The sequence below is a fragment of the Aquarana catesbeiana genome, linkage group LG09 (assembly GCF_042186555.1).
Source record: "Aquarana catesbeiana isolate 2022-GZ linkage group LG09, ASM4218655v1, whole genome shotgun sequence".
NCBI lineage: Eukaryota > Metazoa > Chordata > Amphibia > Anura > Ranidae > Aquarana > Aquarana catesbeiana.
In genome coordinates, this window is record NC_133332.1 from 235,283,639 (window position 1) to 235,289,638 (window position 6,000).

Consider the following 6,000-nt stretch of genomic DNA (forward strand, 5'->3'; position numbering starts at 1 on the left):
CGTTACTGCCGGGCGGAGAACCTGTCGTGGTCGGAGGTATAGGGGAAGCTATCGCCACTAAGGGACCATCCACCTTATTACCAGGGACCACAGTGAATAACTGAAGCAAGTACCGAAGCAGCATTCTCACCAACCGGGGACAGTGAAGAATTGGGAAAATTCAGTAGGTATCAAGCCCGGGACCCAGCCAGCGGAGGTGACACTTGCAGAGCAGCCTTGTGTGTCAAGCCAGGGACCTAGCAGGCCAGTGGGGTGAAGCTTGAGAGGTATCTTGAGTGCCAAGCTAGGGACCCAGCAGAGAAGCAGGGGTGACGTTTGAGGAAGATACTACCGTGAAGATTGGAGGAGCTCAAGGGATTCAGTGGCAGTAAATCAGTGGTTCTAGTGAGAAACTGGGATCTCAGTGTGCTGAAGAACTACAAGGAGAGATTGTAGTGGAAGTTAAGCTTTGTGTTAGGAACTGTTAAAGACTGTTGCCATAGGAGACAGCATTTCTGCACATGCAGATGTGGCGTCTTGCTGGATGCCTTTCCCTGCAAGGCTGTCCTCCTGTTGGAGTCTGACAATTAATCTTGCAAATACCTAAGGGTGTCCTGGCCCTTACCCTCTCTCCCTCAAAAAAGTTTGTTAAGAGAAATAAACTCTTTTGCATTCAAGAAGTGTCTAGCGCCCAATAACTTGAACTACTTTGCACCCAGCATGCCTCACAACCCACCATATACAGAAGGTTGTCAACTATCTCTGGTCCTGGAGGTACTCATTAGACCAAGGCCTTGGACTTTGCTACACACAGTAATCTGTAGATTAGATTACTGTATCAAATCATTTCACCTCCCTTTTGTCCCTAGTGCTTTGTCCAGTGCCCGGCCTGCACTGTTATATTATATATACTATTCTTTCTGCCTGGAAACTTAAGAATGTCCGTGGCATCCAAAAAGTGTCTCTTTACATCAAAAGCTGTTTTAGACCAGCTAGAAAACAGCGATAGTGAATTAAAATCTCTTGCAGAATTGAGCGATAATGATTAGTGGGGAAATTTGTCATCAGACACTGGAAGTGATGACAGCGACCATGCTGCAACTGAGCAAATTTCTGTGTTTTTGATTTGATTACATTATTGAATAATTTTTTGTATTATATAATTATTATATTAGAATTTATGATTTCGTGTTTCAAACTTTATCATACCCGGGATGTCTACTAGACTCTTGTTTGAACAGATTTATGTGAGTTATTCCTAAGAATTACAGGCCTACAATATAAAACCTCAAATTTCTATGCAAAACAATGTACCGCTTTGGCATTCAAAAATCTGACATAATCATACTGCCAGGGAGGTTAATGAGCAACAAAGCCTTCACTGCAGATGTGCCCTTTTATTTTCATTGTTTACTGGGGCTATTAAAAAATCAACTTGTAATTGTACAATAGAAAAATAATAAAAAAAAGACTTGCCTTTGTTGACATAGTGAATTATGCACAGGGGGGGGCGAGAGGCTAACCTAGGTTATTAAGACAGTGCCACATCCAATATGAAGGATAAATATGAAAAAGGGTTCCCCTAGGCGGACTTTAAAGGCACTTAGTATTTATCTTAGGTAGGAATATATCGGAATATACAACAGTGTAATAATAAACAAAATTTAGAAACAACATTAAAAACAATATAACGAAACATTGACATATCTAGGTAGTTCATTAATATCACCATACAAAATGAATATATTAAAAAGTGAAAAAAGGGGAACTCTTCTCACACCCAACGCGTTTCGGGATATAGTATCACTGCAGATGTGCCCTTTTACTTTCAGTGTTTACTGGGGCTATTACAAAATCAACTTGTAATTGTACAATAGAAAAGTAATAAAAAAAGACTTGCCTTTGTTGACATAGTGAATTACGCACAGCTGTGCGTGATATTTTTCACAGAAATATCTGTGTTAACTTGAACATGGAATAGTATAAACAAACGTAACCACTTTGATACCAGAGAAATTTTTCCACATTTTTGCACACATGAAAAAAAATGCACATTTTAGGCCTGAAGATAAGGTTAAACACCCCCAAACATTTTTGAAAGCAGAGACCCTGAAGAATGAATTAATAAATGGTGGTAGTTGCAATTTCTTGTCTATGTCACATTATATTAGAGCACATGTTTATCAAATGCAAATTTAGCATAAGAAAATACAGTAAGGTTATTTTAGGACAAGCAAAAATTTTGTAAACTGGAGATGAGGCGTAAGTGTAGTAAAAAGATTTCCATCATGTCAAGCCTTAAAATAGCGCACACCTGTGAATTAGTGACAAACTGGTACCCAAAATTGTCCATATGTATCACTTTAAAAGCCTTTACGGGTTACCAGTTTAGAGATACGGTAACCATAAATGATGGTCCTAGAATTATTTTCTCACTCAGAGGTTTGTCCACTAACAAAAATTGTACAAAATAAAATAATAAAAACATAAAACTACTGACATCTTCCACTACCCTACTGTCACCGTTTAATGGTCTACCGCCCCCCCAAGTGAAAAAAATACTAAAAATAATAAAATTAAAGAAAAAAAAAAATTAAAGAAAAAAAATCTGACACTGCATTGTTCTACTGACTGACACCATCCGCTATCATATTAACACCATCCACTGGCCCCCAAAAAGCATTTAAAAAAAATAAAAATAAAAAATACTAAAAAAAAAAAAATAATGTAAGAAAAAAAAATTTGTAAAAAAAAAAAATATAATTAAAACGCTGTTCTGTGTGTCTTATGCCCACACCGAGCAAGGCTCGGGAGCGAGCACGCATGAGTGCCCCCATAGCAAGTGGCTTGCTATGGGGACACTCACCAGGAAGGTGGAGCCCAGAGTGCTGGTGGGGAACCCTAGAAAAGGAGGATCGGGGCTGCTCTGTGCAAAACCATTGCACAGAGCAGGTACTTAGAACAGATTTGTTTTTTAAAAAATCCACTTTCTTGTTAAAAAAAAAAAAAAAAAAATATCCACACACATACAGGCTTTACAATCAGCACCTACCTAAACCTAGTATATTTATACTACTTACATTTTAACTTGCATAGAACCTGAAGAATTTAGAAAATAGGAGTTGAGGCTAGGTTCATACTACGTGCGGTTGGACTGCCTTGGGCAGCTATTCCAACACAGTCCCCCATATGTACAAGGTAAAATGTCTTGTCTCCTCATCATCACTGCGTTGATCTCGGCCCCAACGCACACCAGCCGCTGCGTTGCAATGCAGCAGCTGCTGTGAAGATGCCCTACTGTTCATCTCAAATGTTTTTATATCAATTATAACCAAATACATTTTGTTGCTTTGAGGACAGTCTAACCATTATCAAAGTGACAAAACGGATTGACCAATCAATACTTATCTTTACTGCTCTGACATCACTAATTCATAAAAATAATGATTTATTTGCTGTACATTTCTGCGAGTTGCTAATTTTAAAAAAATGACCCTATTTATTGTTCAGTCCACTAAACCGGAACATTTAGTTATAGGTGGAATAAATAAAAAATAGATAAAAAACACTAAAAGTTATTTAAGCCGTGGAACCCTCAGGAAATAAGGTCCTTAGATGTCCCAGCTCTACTACTGTCTCCCTCCACCAGCTCTATTCTCAGTAATGTAAAATCTAAAAAAAGGCTAACGGGGAGAGCTATACCGGTTGTAGGGGCCACAACCGCTGGGTGGACTAGCACATTCCTATGCACAGCCTTCCCTAATGCAGTCCCTATAAGATGTTAAACATTAATGGGTGACTTAGCCTGAAGACAGCCACCTTAAGTTCAGTTATCACATTTTGGTGGACTGATCCTTGAAATCAGCCTGTTTGTAAGACATCACAGCGACTGACAAATCATCTTACCCGGCCTGGTTAGTGTCAGCCACAGCCCAGAGAGGTTTCCTCTGCCAGTCTCTCTTCCTTGCAGGTCAAGGTGCATTATGTGCGATGTCACTGTGTGCACAATGAAGAGTTCACAGCCCCTCCTCCTCTATAGGTGTCCAATCACCTGAGGGTGGAAGTATGCCAAACCTGGTCATTGGCACTCAACTATCTAAACACAACTCGTTATACAATCAGACTTAAAATCTCAGCCTCAAATTCCACTGTGCTTACAGCTATTTTTGCAGGATGTTCATGTAAATGTAGCCTGGAGTGAAATTAAATAAACTGTATGAGATGACATATGGCAAATTGCAGTGTAGCAAACACCTATCCTATCCGTTGATCCATCTATGTGCTTTGCTGTCACTTTCTACGTTTTTACAAAAGTGCTAGATGGATATGGCAGTCACAAGTCACGGAACAGTTGGCACTTATCTACTGTATTTTCTGTCACTGTATTGCTAAAGACACTATGGCAAGGTTAAAGTGTTTATTACCCCAACATTTCATATTTCCGATATGTGTCTGTTACCATGTACATGTGTTAAAATGTTTCATGTTTTCTTTGCATTGCTTTCTTTGTGTGAAATTCCTGCTGATCTCAAACTGACCACACTAGGCATAGGAGCACATCCATCCCGGCATGGTCAGACTTCTGGCTGTGCTAGGAGCACATACAAGGACAAAAGAGGGGCACCATCTAAGTGCAGCAGTGATTAACCATTTGGTTAATCACTGCTGCATCTAGATGGTGCTGCTCTTTTGTCCTTGTATCTTCTCCAGAGTTCCTTCTAGCTCTTCACAAGCTGACAGCCACTAAGCCAAGCACGCCTTGATTTTTAAGGACTGTCATTTGGATTTCATGGACGTTTTTATCTCTTTGATCATTTAATATCAGAGTTCTGACACAACTCACACCAGCCTCCCCTGGGTGTGCCAAATCCTGATTTTTGTGCTGGGAGCACAGCCTGCCTGTCCTCCAATGGTCAGACCAGTGGCAGCCACTCCGTTAGGGGCGCAGGGGCGCCACTCCCCTAATCCATGTGCCTGGCCCCTAATCTACATGCAGGGCACCAGACGAATGGATTACAATGGGGTTTTTTTTTTAAGCACATGATTAGAGTATGAGGCTCTAATTGGCTTAAAAAAAAGGGTCGGCTCGGGGCGCAGAGCACCACGCCCTAAGCCCACCCAGTTGTGTGACAATAGCGAATTAATATTCAATATTGTCTTCCTGATTCTCCTCTCAGCCAATCAGGAAGAAGGTCCTGAAACCCGATTGGGCAGGGAGTCTTAGGACTCGGAGCCAATCTAGTCTCAGGATCCACTTTCTGTTTGGCCGGGAGTAGAAGCAATGCCTGTAACAAGAGGGGCTGTCTGGGAGGGAAGAGACAGAGCAGATGAGCAGGAGCCGGTGCAGAGAGCGGGAAGCCTGTGTGGACAAGCAGGAGCCAGTGTGGAGGAGAGCAGGGAGAAGTGTAAGTTCCTACCGAGGCCGGCCTGTGCACGGGGGGGGGGGGGGGGGGGTGTGTTGTGGCATTATGTGCGAGTGAGGGGGCAGGTTTGTTTTCTGCCCCCAAAATATAAAATATTGAGCACCATCCGCCACTGGGTCAGACTTGTGCTGACACGCCTCCCTGCACAGCCATTCACTGAGAAGATCAATGCATTGATATAAATATAAATATATGTAGTCTCACTCTATAACCTGCGACCCCGCCAAGCTGGCCGCCGCGATGTACACAGGTTTTCCAGCCTGAAAGAGGGAGAGAGTTGCCTGTCATGTCTGCAGGGGCTTTCTTCCCCCCTCCTTCTCCCTGTTTTACTGACTCACCTAATCTATGTGAGCTGACTAACGCAGAGCTGTTCACTTTGCAGCCTCCCCTGTGTCCCTATTGGCAGGAAGAAGAAAGACAATCAGAGAGGAGCAGTTACAGGAGCCAATCAGAGAGACTTTAACAAGCTGCAGGAAGTAGCTGCAAACGACTCTGGAATATGAAGTCTCCGCACAAAGCAGCCTCACTGACTATTACAGAGGCAGGGCTGCAAATCCCAGCATTCTCTGTGGGCAGGAAGGGAAAGGACTCCATTTTA

General features: G+C 42.1%; 1 protein-coding gene across 1 annotated transcript in view; it reads right to left on the bottom strand.

Annotated features, from left to right (window-relative positions):
* LOC141108399 (ectonucleoside triphosphate diphosphohydrolase 8-like) overlaps nt 1-3,988 on the bottom strand; it is a 90,451-nt gene extending 86,463 nt beyond the window's left edge. Inside the window, exon 1 of the mRNA XM_073599980.1 lies at nt 3,886-3,988. The gene's annotated coding sequence lies outside the window, so the exon portion shown is untranslated. The remainder of the gene's footprint in view (nt 1-3,885) is intronic.
* Between the last annotated feature and the right edge of the window lie 2,012 nt (nt 3,989-6,000).